At 32.4% G+C, this 17747-nt stretch overlaps 1 long non-coding RNA gene across 2 annotated transcripts; it reads left to right on the top strand.

Moving 5' to 3' along the window:
• The first annotated feature begins 317 nt into the window (after positions 1-317).
• LOC127092938 (uncharacterized) lies at positions 318-3461 on the top strand. 2 transcript variants are annotated; one of them, XR_007792348.1, is made up of 4 exons: positions 334-683; positions 1420-1631; positions 1728-2022; positions 2112-3461. It is a non-coding gene; the product is annotated as an uncharacterized LOC127092938 (long non-coding RNA). The 2 variants fall into 2 exon arrangements; XR_007792347.1 differs by having other exon boundaries at positions 318-683; positions 1728-3461.
• The last annotated feature ends 14286 nt before the right edge of the window (positions 3462-17747 follow it).

Here is a 17747-nt window from a genome sequence, read left to right as displayed (position 1 = left end):
TTGTCACTAGAGTTACTCCTACACATACTCTATAACACATGAAAACAATTAATGAGAGCACCTAATGTGATGCATATACTATTTAAATAAAAATCATAAAAATCATACTAACACAAATAAATGAGTCTGATAAAGCCTAACTTTGCCATCTATAATATAAGAAAATTTGTTGTTCTTGAAAATCCTCTAATGCCCCACCCTCTTATTATGCCACCTCATTAAATTGAGGATAATTTGTGCCAAAATATTACTTTTTCCGACCGACCGATGATGTCATTTGTTCTATTTCAACAACATATTTATACAATTAAGTTGTAATTTGTTCATTTGATGATGTCACATTCAACTTTTTTTCTCTTTTCTCTTCCCCGAATGACAAATCTAATTTACTTTTCACTTTTCTCTTTTCTCTTTTCTCACTTATCTCTCTTTCTGAAACCTCTTTCTCTACCCTCTTCATCTTCCTCTCCTCTGACATATTGTTATACATTCATTTAGAGTATTAACACATACTATGGAGAAAGTGAAAAAGAAATTGCCAAGCTTGAATTTCCATATTTCGTAAAAGAAGTTTTGATCTGTTTCCATATTGTGATACGAGTTCAAGACAACCAATGGCTGAGAAGTTTGATTTTGATTTCATTGATTGCTTCTTTTGAGTTCGGCCTCAATTTCGTTTCCAGGTTGGTGTTGATTTCGGTTTCCTGCCATCGATTTCAATTTAAAAGTTTGATTTGGGATTCCTACCTCCGATTTTTGGCTCACGCTTCAGATCCATTTCCTATAAATTTCACTTTATGATTAGCTTTACCTTTCTCTTTTACCCAAAATCATCTTGTAAGTATAAATTTTGCAGAAACTTTAATCCAAGCCAAAAAAATAATCAAAGTCATCCTTCTTAAATTTCAAAGTTATGTTTCTAAATCTTGAAGGTTTTAGAACTTTCAATCTTGAATCGCTTGATGTTACACGCGGTTAGACTTTTTTTTTTAACATTGAAATAAAATCTGGTATTGTTGCTATTCTCCATGATGTTGCGCGATGATTTTAAGTGCAAGACATGGTATTTGAGCTCTGTTGTGAATGTACTGATTGGGGTGCAAATTATTTTGGCATGGCATCTATATTCTTTACTTTCTTTTTATTTTAAAGGCCAAAACATTTCATTTGATGATTATGTGGGAACTTGATTCTCATAATAAGGATTGATTAAACTACAAATTAAAAAATAAATTTGGCCTATTTTGTGTAGTGATTTTTGATAGGTTCGGGTATGCTTTTTTATATTGAAAGAAAATAAAGATACAATACAACTTCATAAAAACAAAAAGCTAAAGTTTGCTATGTGGATTCCTCTATATTTTTGAATGATATATTAAAACTATATCATTAATTAGTGATTTGACCTTGATTACACAGGGTTCTGGGCTACAAAGAAACTTCATTTTTCATGTCGCCTCAGAGGTTGCACCTTGCTTGTGTTCTTTATCTTATTTATTTTTGGTTTTGTTAAATGTTAGGTACTTGACATTTTCTGTTATATCTTCTGTTGTAACTAACATATGTCATTGCTTCGGAAATTGTCACCGGATATATGTGATGCGGGTGAAGGTGATTTTGACATTTCAAATGTAAGTTAATGCAAAGTAGTACCATTCCTCTTCTGTATTAACTATCTTGACGTATGTGCAAGTCTGATAACTATAGTTCACATTCTCATTTTGCAGTATGCAGACAGATGCTTTTTGAGTATCTTGAAGATAGTAAGATGCGAATCTCAAAGATGTGTATTTCATCTCCCACTTCCATCTCCCACTTTTATACAAAATAATATTGGTTTGAGGTTGTACTATACCATTTTTTGTCTCCTTAATCCCACTGGATATTTTTGTGCTGACCATATGAAAATGTTCAACACTTAATATGTTGTAATTCATATGCTACATATGCTTACTTGACTTTGTGTTTGAGATAGTAAAGTGATTCAAATTACTACATATACTGATTTGGAAGAATCAAAGAGTACGTTAAGTGTTTAATTAATACCATTTTAAGTTTTAAGTTTCAACATTTATTAATATGATTTAATATTTTTGTCACTGTTATTGAAGGCATGCCCTTTCTATCCTTGCTGCAAATGATGAATACAGATGGAATTTCCCTAGCATTTGGATGGAACAAACATGGACACCTAGGTCAGGGTTCTGTAAAAAATGGTATCTTTTACTAAGTATTTGGCAAATATATGCTATGTGATTTCCATTGTGTACATTTTAACCAGGGTTTATTATTTGTTAATGTGATTTATACTTGTCTTAGGCTTGGTTTAGATGTTACATTGTCAGTAAAATTCCAACACACCCGCGTAGTAACATAACTATGCGCTCGTGTACGAGCATGTGGTAATGGATGCTATAAGGGAGACTCAAGTCAGAATATAGGAATGATGAAATCAGGAAAAAGTTGCACGATTTGTGTTCCTAATCCTTTATGTCAATTATTATGATGAAATGATTTTGGTTGGTTGAGTTTTCTGTGTAGTTTTCATGGAAGGAACTAAGATGATGTCTATTATTGTGATGGAATGGTTTTAGTTGGTTGAGTAATGATTTTGGTTTGTTGATTTTTCTGTTTAGTTTTCATGAATTGAACACCAATAGTAAAAACCAGGAGGTTCTCCAAGATGTAATGATTTTTCTGTTTTGTGTAAATAGCTTATTTGAGTAAATAACTTATTTGAGTTCTTCTTCAATCAATAGCTTATTTTGTGTAATGATTTTTCTGTCTTGTGTAAATAGCTTATTTGAGTTCTTCAACCAATACTTATTTGAATTTATTTACTTACATAAACACTGTTTGCAGCTAATTTGGTACTTTATATACTCATAATTTCATAACCTGACTTTGTTACTTTTTGAAGCTAATTTCTCAACAAAGAGTTTCATTAGAACATGCTACTATGGTTATGGCAGACTATTGAAATCGTATTCCCATGTTTTTCCTTTTCTTTGTGTGAATCTTGAACTGTTAATCTTACAACATGAGTTTCATTTTGTTTGCTTAACTTCTTAGCATTTTTTTACTTACTGAGTTTGTTTTAGTTACTTCTCATGTTATGTACTTGAAGTTCAAAGCCTGTATTTCAAGATGTTTTGATGTTTTTTTTTGCAAAATGAAGACCTAACTCCAATGCAATCCGCCACTAAGCTAAAGCACATTAAGAAGGAGTGATTATGTGTCCATATCTTTGCAAGCCTCACTTTTGGATGAATCTTATTGTTTTGTCGACACCATTTATTGAAGGATTTGATCCAACTTCTAAGTCCTGTGACTGTTTTAGCATGTCGTTATGCATGTTGATTGTTTTTTTGGAATATAGTTTGAACTAATCAACTCTGGAATTATGGGTATTGTAATGAAGTTTGCAATATTAATTATTTTGTTAATCTGTTATTCTCTTATTCTGTTATTGCAACTTTAATATTTTAGTTTAACAACTCATCATTCCCATAACGTATGGTCTAATATCTATTATACAATTTCAGTGTTTTCTATAATTTATGGAATTCACTATATTTGGATTTGGCAATAATATATTTGCCAACGTTTGATTTAGCTTTCCAACGTAAACTTACAGGAAAAATATTTGCAATTACCCTTACATTGGTTGTGAGACACATTGTTGGATATGCAATCCTCTCTATTTATAAAAACCTGACATTTCTATTGATAACTATTTATATGTTAGGAGCTAAAAATCAATGTCAACGTAGATAACTAAACATCACTGTAACATCACTGTGATGAGGTTCTCATAATAGAAATTGTGTTTCATATGAGTGTTAAGTTGTACCCATTTGTTAGAAATGATATTAGTGACCAAGTATTTATGCACATCCCATATTTATATATTGTCCAGTGCCATTTCCTTAGTTCGCTTGTATTTCTTGCATGTTTCTGTCGGTTTCTTGGGGCTCATATTTTATCTGTTACATAACCGAGGCTTTTCACAGCAATGGGATATATTCTTGACTCACTCTTGAACTTCACGAGAATGAAGATGTATCTTGAGTGTGTTCTTTGGAGTGCAGAGATTAAGTACTTCATTGCTGGATTAAGGGATTTTTTGTTGTGTCCCCAATGACAACTTGAACATAAATATGAATTGGACCAATATAATATAGTTTTTAATACTATTGAAGTACATGACTGAAAGAAATGACTATGACCCTTTGATTTTGTTTATTTGACTTACTACTATTTTCAGCTTCCATCCTACAATGTAGTGTCAACTTTACATTAAATGCCAACAACTATCTTTTGCAACAGTCCATTTGTCTGTTGCTTTATGCCTGCTTTCAAATCAGTCAGTTTTGTGGGAAGGTACAACTGCTCTTACGAATGCCACATCCATGTAAATTACTCCCTCCCCTCCTACAGTTAATAATCCATTATCCTCTAATTGATAGTATTACTAAGTTAGTAAAAATAATATTTTCTCTCTTTCATTTATTTTATTTTTCTTATGGTCAATTAGATCACTCTTCGTGGGACGTGGGACGGAGGAAGTATGTAATAAGATGCAGTGATAAAAGTTATTAAACATATTTACTGCATAATTCTAATTAACATTTATATATAACAAATAAAAAATTATTAAATAATTAATAAATATGTTTTTAATTTCCTTAAAAATATTAAATATGTCATAATTAGTTAGATGATAGTGGAATATCATTATATTTTAAGGGGTTCAATTCCAATCATTTAATAAAATTGATATCAAACTTGATTTTCTATATTTCACTCCATTGCCTATTAATTTTATATTACTTTCTTTCAGAGTGAATGATTTTCATAACTGCATCCTATAAAATATATTTTTATCAACTTGAAAGATATTTTAATGTTTATGTAAATTAATAATAATATTAAATTATTTAATTAATTTTGATTAACTATATTAAACACTTATTTTTTAATTTTAATTTAATATTTTTAATTATAGAATTAAATATGTTTTTAATCTTATAAATATAAGAAATGTTTTCATCTCTCTAAATATATTTTTAATAATATAGATTCTAAATATATTTTTAATAATATAGATTATGATTTTGTTTAAATGAAGAAGAAAAATATTTTATTCTATTTTTTAAGTTTTCCATACATAGAAATTTTATAAACACTTCAGTAGTAGTCAAAGATATTTTTGTAATCCATAATTTTTAATATTAATTTATTTAATTTTATATTTTTTAAATGATAACATATCATAAATAAGTTAAAAAATATGTTGTTGATCCAAATATTTTATACACGTAAATAAATGTATTATTGATCTAAATATGTTTATAAAGGATATTAATAAATAAAAACTTATAGATGTGTTATAAATGTATGATAATTTATTTGATTTTGATTATGAATTTATACGAGAAAAATATTTGTTTCTTATATAAATTATATATATATATATATATATATATATATATATATATATATATATATATATATATATATATATATATATATATATATATATATATATTATATATATATATATATATATATATATATATATATATATATATATATATATATATATATATATATATATAATATATATATATATATATATATATATATATATATATATATATATATATATATATATATATGGTAGAGTTATAATGATATATTAAAATTATATTATAAGTATTTTAAATGATATAAATGGTAGAGTTATAATTTTGATTGCAACATAAATATTTATATTAGATAGTAAAAAATTAAGGTTTTAAAATTTTTAATATACACTATTTATAGAGTTAGAAATTGAATTATATATAATTATTGATAATAAATAGGGAGAGTAATGGTGCTTTAATTATACAATAAGATATCATATAATTATATAGTCATATTTCATAATAGTGAGGAACTAAATTTTAAATCTTTTAATATGACACCGATGATACATTGAAAATTTGAATGAGTAGATAATCATAGAATAAATAATAAGAAATTGAGTTTCATTTTTTTAATATGACACTAATTGTAGAGTTTCAATTTTTTATAATATAATCCTAATGGTAAACAATGTTTTATGACAATTTTTTTTTTTAAATTTTATTTATCAACAAAATAAATCTATCAATAAACATTTACATAGAAAAATAAACTTTTTTTTAACTTACTAAAAATCAATCTTTATCTTAATGTTTATCACAATTTATATCAAATTGGTCTAATACAAAAAGAAATTGAATACACTATATATACACCATATTATATATTGACAAATATTTAGCCAAATATTTAATGAGTCAATAAAATTCTAATAAATTTTGTTTTCTCATATCGTAGAAATATTTTGAAACACGAAAAATGAAACTATTAATTCAATTATTCTTATAAACGGGAACAACTTTACTATTGATTCAAATATTTTTATAAATATTATCAAAGCAAAAATAATATTTTGATTCAAATATTTCTATATATAAATAGAGATTAATTGAAGTACACTGTCAGTGCAAAAAAGTTTTACACCATCAGTTAATTATAGACGTTGGATATTAAAAGAAGTTTGACTTTTATTTTAAAAATCTATAAAGTAATACAAACGGGTGATGGTGATGAACCGACGGTGTAAAACTTTTTACACTGACAATGTATAGTAATTAATCTCATATAAATAATATCAAAACAAAATAAATAGTTATATACGAAAAAAAATACATTGTTGTTTAAAATATAATTTTATATAGAGGAGAACATACTATTGTTATAAACGGAAACAACTTTAATTCCAATATTTTTATAAATATTATCAAAACAAAAATAATCTTTGGATTCAAATATTTTTATATACGGGAACAACATATTGATTCAAATATTTTTATGAATAGTGTCATATATAGGGGAAAAAATAATGTTGTTATAAACGGAAACAACTTTATTATTAATCTAAATATTGAATAAATTGAAAAAGATTAAGGAAGCTTATTAAAAAAACTAAATAGTTATTTAAAAATTGTATTCTCTCTTATAAAATAATTGATTTAGTAAAACAAATTAAAATAATTAATTTATCTAATACAAATTTTAATAGTTTTTATTTATATTCTTGTTTATCTTTTATCTTCAACATGTATTACTATTTCAACTTAAATTTACTATATTTTTTAAATTTTTTCTATTTTCAACTTTCAATTTTTAGGACAGTCTACGAACAGATGGATTAATAAAATTATATCAAAAAAAAAAAAGTTTCATGTGCGTAAACACAAATTTCTTACTAATTTAATTCAAAAATTAGAGATTTAACTATCTCACTAATAATAAGTTATCAAGTACCACTCTAGTTTGATAAAAATATTCTCAACTAATTGGGAGCAGCTCTTCTCGATTAGGTTATACCCAAACTACAAGCGAACCGGGTCATCCTCAAAACAATAGGGTAAACCAACCCTAAGTGAAGCATTGATCAGCTATATTGGTCTACTTTCACTTGTTCAACTCTTAAACAGTAAATCTTAAGTCCCATAAGAACCGAAAACATTTTACTCCAGCCAAATTTAGGACGTGTAAAATCGAGGTGTTTATCAATTCTAACAAGTTTTAGTTTCATAAATCTTTCGTTTGAACAATCCTCTAATCATATACTTTAATGCTTTTCGTTATTTGTATTTACATGCAACACAGTCTTAAATATTGGAATATTTTCATAATTTGGTATTAAGCAATCTTGTTATAAATCTTACATTTCAATCAAGACAATAAAATAAAATAAAATTCCATGTCCAATTTTTCTAATTCAAACAATGAATACAGTCAAGCAAAATATCTTCAAATTTTATTTTATTTTATAGTAATGATGCAAACTTAAATATTATAAAATGAGAAATGATTCTTCTCTCATTTTATACAACGTGTTTGTAAGAAAAAATTTCTCTACACATTTTTTATATGGGGAGAGATGGGTTGACTGACTTGCTTGTCATTCTTCGTCACTATTCTTATTATTAGTCCATAAGTTATTGCATTAGAAAGTAAACATGATAGGGACTGCACGCTAACGGTTAATTTCCAAGCACCTCGTGAATGGAGATGTTTTGTAGTTTGCTATGGAATTTAAACTCAATTGGATATATTTTTGGAGATTTGAATAAAGAAATATGAAACATGTTCACACATGTAGTGTGAACAGAAGACCTTACTTTAATGTCTTGATGTCAACTCAGATAATAATTTTCTAAGAAATTATATATATGTAAAAGAGAACAAACTGCTTTGATGTAACAATTAGATCATATTGTAACAAATTGCATTGATATCATTATGTACTTATAAAACCCATTTTTGAATTAAAAGTTTATAACATAAATATCATATTAGTAAATTTTTAACAAATCAATAACTTACTCGTTAAAAAATACAAATGCGTGACACTCCTATGTTAATTAGTAAGGGTAGCATAAAATTTTAAGAATTTTTGGTGGTTTAGGATAAGTTCACGATGGTGAGAGCCCATATTTTAAAAATGTTTTTGGTGTGGAGAAGGCAAACTCACATGGAGTGAGAAACTAAGTGTTTCGAAGGTATATTATGTATATATATGATAAAGATTGTTGATGTATTGAATACTGTTTTTGCCCTAAGTTGAAAACCAGATTTGAGTAGTTGTCGAGAGAGATTATTTGAGTCTTGACATAAAACAGATTTTCAAGTAGTGAATAAGTTGTAGAGATAGATTTATTCATTACTCTTCTTTGGTATTTAGCATTAAAGATTGCTATATTGATAGTTAGGTGGAGAGATCGTCTAAGGATCAATATAGTGATTATCACAATATCATTTAGACATAAATGACTTTGAGAGGATACTTGAACATCATCAATAATCTTGAATCTATTTATTTATCATAAGGAATCATAAGCATTTGAAATAGTGAACTCCAATCTTGCCAAGCTTTTACATTAGATTAAAACCATTTTACTATTTTTAGTGACATTTACTCACAAGATAACTTTCCAACCAAAACAACCTTGTTACTTTCTAAACTTACAACATTTGGATTATAGAACGGCGGTAATATCAACCAATCTCTGTGGATACGATATAAAAATATTTGCCGAAGATATACTTTTCAACAAATTGGCGCCGTTGCCGGGGATTGGTGTCGATATTACAAGCATTGCAATAATTCTTTGTTTTAAGTTGTGTTACATTTATTACTATCCCTCTTTTGTTTCACTTGGTTTGTTAGTTTTGTAAATTCTAGTGCATGCGAGGAAAAGCTACCGAGGAGCAACTTCAATTCGATCCTGAAATTGAAAGAACACTTCGGAAGCTCAATAGCAAAATACGAAGAAGAAGGAAACTAGCCGAAGAGAGAAACCGAAGAGAAGAAGCATCTACTTCCGCACTTGTTCCGATCGAAGAAGTGGTTGTAGAGGCTTGTGACAGAAACATGGCGGATGACAATCGTACCGAAATGTCCGCTAATAGTCCAAGAAGAAATGCTCAATTTGCCCATGGAGGAAGAAATACGGAGATGAAGACCGGAATCCTCCAACTTCTCTATGCAAATCCATTCACCGGAATGGATCATGAAGATCCGTATACCCATCTCATCAAATTTTATGAGATTGCGGGTTCTACGGGAATAGATGAAACGGGTGAAGAGGCACTATTCAAGAGGATGTTCCCACACTCCTTAGTGGGAAAGGCGAAAGAGTGGTACCTTGATCAAGCACCGAGAGTGATGACGGATTGGAATTTACTAGAAGAAAAGTTCCTAGAAAGATACTTCCCTCAATCCCGATTCATGGAAGCCAAAACGGCTATTGCGGTATTCACTCAAGGAGGCAACGAGTTTCTAAATGAAGCTTGGGAAAGATTCAAATCAATGTTGAGAAAATGCAAGGGACATGGTTTTGATGAGCTCACTCAAATCCATATTTTTCTAAATGGACTCCAATCAACTCACAAGACACTTCTGGACGCCACCACGGGTGGCTCGCTTATGTCAAAAACTGCGGAAGAAGCTAAAGTCATTATTGAACGGATGGCACTTAATGATCACCAAAGTCAACATGATCGTAGCCCTTCACAACGTAAGCCGGGAGTTCTTGAGTTAAATACCAATGATGCCATCCTTGCTCAAAATAAGCTACTCTCTCAACAAATGGAGCTTCTCACTCAACAAATGGCCAAGCTTCCACATCAAATGAAAGAAATCCAAGAGTCCCAATTTAGGCATCAAGTAGCATGTTGCGAATTATGTCAAGGGGATCACCCTACTGGTTTTTGTCCTCCAATCCAAGAAGAAGTGAGTTATGTGAACAATCAAAATCAGGGTTATCAAAGACAACCGCCTAACAATCAAGGCTACCAACCAAGAAACAATCAGGGCTATCAACCATCTAGGTTCAACAATCAAAATTTTCAGCAGCAAAGTCCTTACCAACATCCAAATTCTCAAGGACAGCAGTCGCAAGGAGGAAGTTCCAAGTTAGAGGATACTCTGCAACAATTCATGCAAGCTTCCATGGCAAATCAGAAGAGTAACGAAGCAGCCATTAAAAATCTGGAAAATCAAGTAGGCCAACTTGCGAAGCAACTGTCGGAACAAAGCGCAGGATCTTCCTTTTCTGCTAACACTCAACCGAATCCAAAGGAGCACTGTAAAGCAATCGTAACGAGGAGCGGTAAAGAGTTGGTAAGTGAAAAAGGTGAAGAGATTATAGAAGAGAACAATATGGATGGGATGCTGGAAGAAGAAGACATGGTTGGTGGAAGGGAGAAGGCTGCTGGAAATGCTCAGTTCGCGCCGCGAAAAGAGCAGGTTTTTCCAGATAAGGAGAAACCTGAATTGGAAGTGAAAAAGGATGCTGAACCAAGGAAGAAAAAGAAATCAGAGAAGGATGTGAGCGTCATTCCAACTCAACATCTACCGTATCCACATGCTCCATCAAGAAAGGACAATGCTAGGCATTATGCGCGGTTCATGGACATCTTCAAGCAACTCCAAATCAACATTCCATTTGCTGATGCATTAGAACAAATGCCACGGTATGCTAAGTTCATGAAGGACATTCTTACAAAGAAAAGGAGACACGTGGAAGACGAAACCATATTGCTTGATGCACGGTGTAGTGCCATCATCCAAAAGACTCTCCCAAGGAAGGAGTCCGATCCGGGCCGAGTTGTTTTACCGGTAACCATTGGAAGCACATACGTTGGAAATGGTTTGATTGACTTGGGCTCTAGTATAAATTTAATCCCCCTCTCCATCATTAAAAGATTGGGGAATGTTGAGATTAAATCGACGAGAATGACTCTACAACTAGCCGACAAGTCTACCACCTCACCATACGGAATTGCTCAAGACATGCTTGTGAAAGTGGACAAATTTTTGTTTCCGGTGGACTTCGTAATAGTAGAGATGGATGAGGACCGTGATGTGCCCCTAATTCTTGGAAGGCCTTTTATGAAAACAACCCGGATGATGATTGATATAGATGATGGACTAATGAAGGTGAGAGTGCAAGATGAAGAGGTGACCTTTAATCTTTTTGAAGCTATGAAGCATCCAACTGACAAGCATGATTCTTTCCGAATCGATGCAATTGAAGAGGAAGTAGTGGAAGTCGCAAATCAAGTTCATATTTCTAATCCTCTAGAAAGATCCTTTATCGGAGCATACAATGTGTTGACAGACAATGAGGAAAAAGAGATTGAAGCAATGTTGCATGAGTTAGAATCTTGTGGTGAGCTTACTTATCAAGAAGAAATAAAGGAAGACTTAGATGCGACGAAGAAAACGGAAGAGCCAAAATTAGAGTTGAAAATGCTTCCCTCACACTTGAAGTATGTGTTCCTCGGAGACAAATGTACTAAACCGGTGATTATAAGCAACACCTTGTCCACACAAGAGGAAGACAAGTTGATTCAAGTATTGAAAAAGAACAAAGGTGCAATAGGATGGGTGTTATCCGACTTGAAGGGTATTAGTCCGGCCTATTGTATGCATAAGATCATGATGGAGGAAAATTTCAAACCAGTTGCGCAACCTCAAAGGCGTCTAAATCCATCGATGAAAGAGGTAGTCCGGAAAGAAGTTGTCAAACTCTTGGAAGCCGGAATGATTTATCCTATATCCGACAGTGCATGGGTGAGTCCGGTACAAGTAGTTCCCAAGAAAGGTGGCATGACGGTTATCAAAAACGATAAAAATGAGTTGATTCCAACGAGAACGGTGACCGGGTGGAGGATGTTGTAGCGGTGTATTCGTCGCTATATGATTTATTGATTAAACCATAAGCAATGCATACAATGAATCGAGTCGCCACCGCACTTTTATTTATCCTAAGGACTGGTTAAAAAGCGAACAAAAACCTAAGAAGTTTTACACGTAGAAAACCAATGAAAAAGATCAGAGAATCTGGGTAAGGGGTAAATTACACAATGGGAAGGTGTTAGGCACCCATCACGTCCTAGGTACTCCTAGGGAGCCCTTTTCACACTTGTTATATAAAAATGTTTATTTGTTTTGACATAATGTGCAAACATGAATGGGATGATGAGAAAAGAATATACAAGTTAGTTATTTTTGTGTTCGAACGGATGAACCCGTTGCCTACGTACCTTCCATCAAAGGTAAGGATCAAAACGCCGTAGTTCGGCTAAAAGATTTCCAAAAATTAGTGAGTTCAATTTTAAGACACAAGCACTAAGGCTCTTCATTACCAATGGGAGAAAACTCAACCAACATCAACAATCCACCATGCGAGGACGGCTTCAACATACTAGTGAGGGGTTAACCCTATAATAAGTATGGAAGACTTACAATCAACTCACTAAGGATAAGGTAAGATTTACATCAACCACTATGGTAATTAAAACCTAAGGCTAATGCATGAAAACAGATTAATAATGGACAAAGCCAAAACATTTGAATGGGTGAAGTTAATTGATTATGATTATTCACAAAATATGGTTAAGGTATGATTAAGATTGATTCAAAGAAATGTTATGAAATGTGAAGTTTGAAAAATCAAGGACTTATGGTCCAAGTTTCTAATTTGAAAAGAGGTGAAATGTTTGCACAACAAGTCAAAGTTTTGAAAGCAAAGTGTGAAAAAGTTTAGGACAAGGAGGGTATGGATGATGGAATGTAAAACTTCTTAGAAAGGTTCACCTCTTGAAATCATATAGAAGATGATTCAAGTGTGTCCTTAGGAATGGGCAACAAAGTAAGCAAAAATAAAGCAAGGTGATACCGGATGCCATCAATGGTCTTATACCAATCTCACAAACAAAAGCGGATACCGGATACCAATAAATGGGTTTACACCAACCTCCTAAAACAAAACAAATGATACCGGATGCCATCAATGGTCTTATACCAATCTCACAAAGCAAAAGCGGATGTCGGATACCAATAAATGGGTTTACACCAACCTCCTAAAGTAAACAAAACTTGGATGTCGGATGCCAATCTATCTGGACTTATACCAACCTCCAAAGGATGATCATAGGAATACAATGCCACATCACAGGGACTTACAATTGCATCCTCTCACACAACAAACAAGAGCAAAGAAGATATGAGTGCCCAATGAGGTCTTACACTTTATCCTTCCATATCATGGGAACAAAAGCCAATCAACATGGACTTACAATTGTCCTCAATGGGCAAACAAACATAGATCACAAGGATATGCAATAATGATCATACAAGAATTAACAATCAATAATGATGAATGCATAATGGCAAGTAAGCAATCATGTTCAAATGAATCAAATAATCAATCAAACAAGTTCAAGTAGCACACACTATAACCAAACAATTAGGCTCAATCAAAGGGTTAGACTTAAAGTCCACTGGAATAGGGTCAAAGGCGCTCTTAACCTTGACATTGAGAGCCAAGGTGAAGCAGATGAAAGGATATGAGGGGTGTGCCTCATCACTCTTATCCCTGGTCGGGGAGAGCATTGAATATCAGCAGGTGGGGGAGTTCAGAAAGATGGAACTCTCTCCCCAAAGTTAGACTCGATAGATCTTGGGTATTTACGCAACATGCATCAAACACAAGTAGTGTGAGCAATGTGAGTGACTCACAAAATAGTAGGAGATAGGCTACATATCTCTTTTGTCTACCAATTGCCTCATATGAGGTCTTTACCTGCTTGGGGACAAATTTAAACAATCACAAACATCGCCTCTTAAGGAGGACTTCAGACAGTTGCCTGGCTAAATAACAAGCCAGGTCTTCCAGACTACATGGAGACAAGAGAGTCTACCTCAATGCTTAAGCAAAGCAAAGCAATAGCTAGTTCTCAAGGAACTAAAGCGACTATGGTACCTGAAATCAATCAAATATAATCAGCATCCCAATCACAAAGTCAAAACAGACAAGTTATGAACCAACAGACAATGTACAATCAAACAATGTAATGTGCAAAGCACAATCAACTCAAGTGAGCCAAGCATCCTACAAAATGAACCAAGGTAGTTCATCACAATCAAGTAAACCAAAATCAATCAACTTGAATTAAACTCTTCAAAGCATTTTGCTTCTTAACCTGAAAAAACAACTCAAATGTGAGAAGTAAGACCACTAGGACAAGCCTAGGGTCAAAAGGAGGTGAAAAATTCAAAACAGCAAGTGAAAATTGATCAAAGTCAAGATTTATCAAACAAGAATAAATTCCAGTTGGTCCCATATCCAAAACATTCACCAATTGCATTTTATACACATAACATGTCAAACTATGCATTTTGGAATCACATTGGTGCTAACAGAATGATCACACTCAAACCAATATCAAAACAGCTCAATAAATTCCACAAAAATTCCAGCTCAAACAGGACACATTCAATGAGCTACATATCAAATTTCATGTTATTTGGACAAGTGGAAGTAGGGGAATTAAATCAGGAAGTCATGGTATGAAAAAATCAACCTAAACAAGGTCACAAATCATGTGTCAACTTCAATCAAGTGTAAAACAGTGAAAACAAATGAGAAATGAATGGGACCAAAGCCAAAGTGAAGCTAAACATGTCAAGAAACACTCCACCAAATTTCATCTTCATATGATAAGGGATGAGGATTTTACAAGATATGTAAGTGAACTACTCAAGAAAAACCCTAAAATGACTAAACAGCCAACAAAAATCCCAATCAAATAGGAAATGGATCAATCAAATCCACAAAAAATCATGGTGAAACTAGACATACATATGATATCATATGCAAAAATTCAGAGCCATAGGCATAGCATAGGTATGGAAAATAAAATCAGGAACATGGCATAACATAGTGTGACACACATTGTCACACTCATGAAGATCACATCATATCTCTCTAACCAGGGACTCAAAAATAACAAACTATACACCAAAATCACCAGGAAAGAGTCAAGAACATGCATGTAAAATTTCAATCATTTTGGATAAGGCATTATTATTTCATGAATGAAATGGTAAAACATACACATATAGCATACATGTCAAAGATCACTAGGCAAAACCAAAAAATCACCAGGCACAATTTTCATTATCATACCTAAAAAAAACTAGAGGGAATTTGGAGATTAACACAAAAATCCCCATCAAAATTGGGTAAAAAATGATTTAATATGATTTTTAGAAGTTTTGGTAAAAAATGTGAAATAATTATTTAAGTGAATTAAATGAATTAATGTGCTGAATGGCACTTTGGTAATTCACGGAGCCAGGGCGCAAAACGCCACGTTCCATTAAACGGCGTGGCTACTTGCTATTGGCTCGTTTGCGCGCTAAACACAATTCGAAATGGAAACGCAGTAAACACGAATCAAACGCATCTTTTTCCAGAAATTCACGCGTTCAACCTTGTTCATCATCACCAGAACTCGTGATGAACAAATCTTCATGGAATGGCACAAACCGCATATGGTTGGAACCGGCATTCAATCAGGATCATGAATCTAGCAAGCATTTCAATTAATTTCACTCATGCTAACGAGATCGAGCCAAAACAGTTTTGCATTCAAATGTTCAAATCAAGATATCTTCACTAATACTCGATGATTTAGCACGATTCGAATTGCAGTCTATTCTATGTCGCAAGATCTATCTAAACCACATGTGGATTTCAAGAATCGAAGCTTTCGAAATTTTACCTTGTGATTGTGCAGCTGTGGAAATCGTGTGAGTTTGGTCCAAATGATGCAAAACAGATCGCGATTGATGATATAGAAGGTGAATGGAAGTGAAGATTCAACTCAGAAATGATTGAGGGAGAAGAAATATCAAAATGCCATTGATGCTTCAAGGTTGCAACAGTTCCAATTAAGCACAATTCTTCCATAATTACCACGAACAACTCCTCTAAATCACCTGCAAATGATGAATGCTGCAAAAGAAAGCACAAAGAACAATAGATTCTTGAAGAATTGGTGAAAAAAGTGTATGTGAAAATGGAGAAAATTGAGAGAATTTTGAGATTTTGTGATTTTGATCTGAATTGTGATTGTTGATTCTGTTTTCTGTTATGATTAGGCTTTTATATCCTCACTTAATCCATGCCTTAATCATGTTTAGCATAATTTGGATGATTAGCAAAATGAAGCTTGTTATGGAAATTGGTCAATTTGCCCTTTCTCACTTAAGACCAACGGAACAATGATTTTTCTTTTGAAGCAAGTCACAAATTGCATTTGGAAGTGAATAGAATTGGTTTCATGTGAAAATTCCATGTATTTTGAAATTTGGCATTTTTTCCCACCCATTTTTAAATGGTCCACTTGAAAAATGACCTTTTTATGTGAAGGTTTTTGGTGAAATGTGATGATGGATTTGGATAGTACACATCAAATGGGGTTTGCTCAAAGAAGAATCACCCAAATTGGCCTTTCCATTCAAAAGTTATGGCACTTCGAATTTCAACTTTTTCTGAAAATGATTTGATCATAACTTGCCAACCACACATGAGAAATGAGTGTTCTTGGACTTTTTGGAAAGGTGAGAGCAAGATCTTCAACTTTCATGTTGGACAAATTTTGATTTGAAGCTTGGTTCATGATGTAATTTTGAGGAGCATGACTTTCCATTTTGGGCAGGTGAAAATTACAGGTCATTGCCATTTTGGGAAACTTTTTGTCTGACCTCAAATCCTTCAACCTTGGGTGTTTGAAATTTCAATTGAAGCTTATATGGACATGAATGAGACCTTTCCAACCATCTCACCCCTTCCAATTCCTGATTAAATGCACAGTTGACCATAGTTGACTTTGCTAGGGTTTTGGTTGACTGAGCCAAGTTCTGATGAATTTCAAACCTCTTTCTCTTGAGATCTTGATACCAAATGATACTATGACTCATGTGAATCCTTGATGAATGATCATGGTGCCCAAATTCTTCAAGAATGGTCACCATCCACTGCTCAATGAATGATTTTGACTGATTGACTGATGCTTGCTTCAGCTGCAAGTAACATGGTTAGATGACAATATTTTTGTACTTTTGGTTAGTAAACAAATGAAAAGCAATGATATACAAATGCAATAAATGCTTGGTGATCAAGAACCACACTCACAAGGTACCCACCCACTAGGAGGGAAGCAAAGATGTACCATGATCCTTGAGGCAATGACATGATATGATATGATGCCATGAGGGATATTAGGGCAAAAATTGGGGTCTTACAGATGTGTATCGACTATAGAAGGTTGAACCAAGCTACAAG

This window comes from Lathyrus oleraceus, chromosome 6, assembly GCF_024323335.1.
Source record: "Lathyrus oleraceus cultivar Zhongwan6 chromosome 6, CAAS_Psat_ZW6_1.0, whole genome shotgun sequence".
Classification (NCBI taxonomy): Eukaryota; Viridiplantae; Streptophyta; class Magnoliopsida; order Fabales; family Fabaceae; genus Lathyrus; species Lathyrus oleraceus.
Note: the sequence above shows the minus strand (reverse complement) of the source record. Positions and strands in the feature narration are given on the sequence as shown.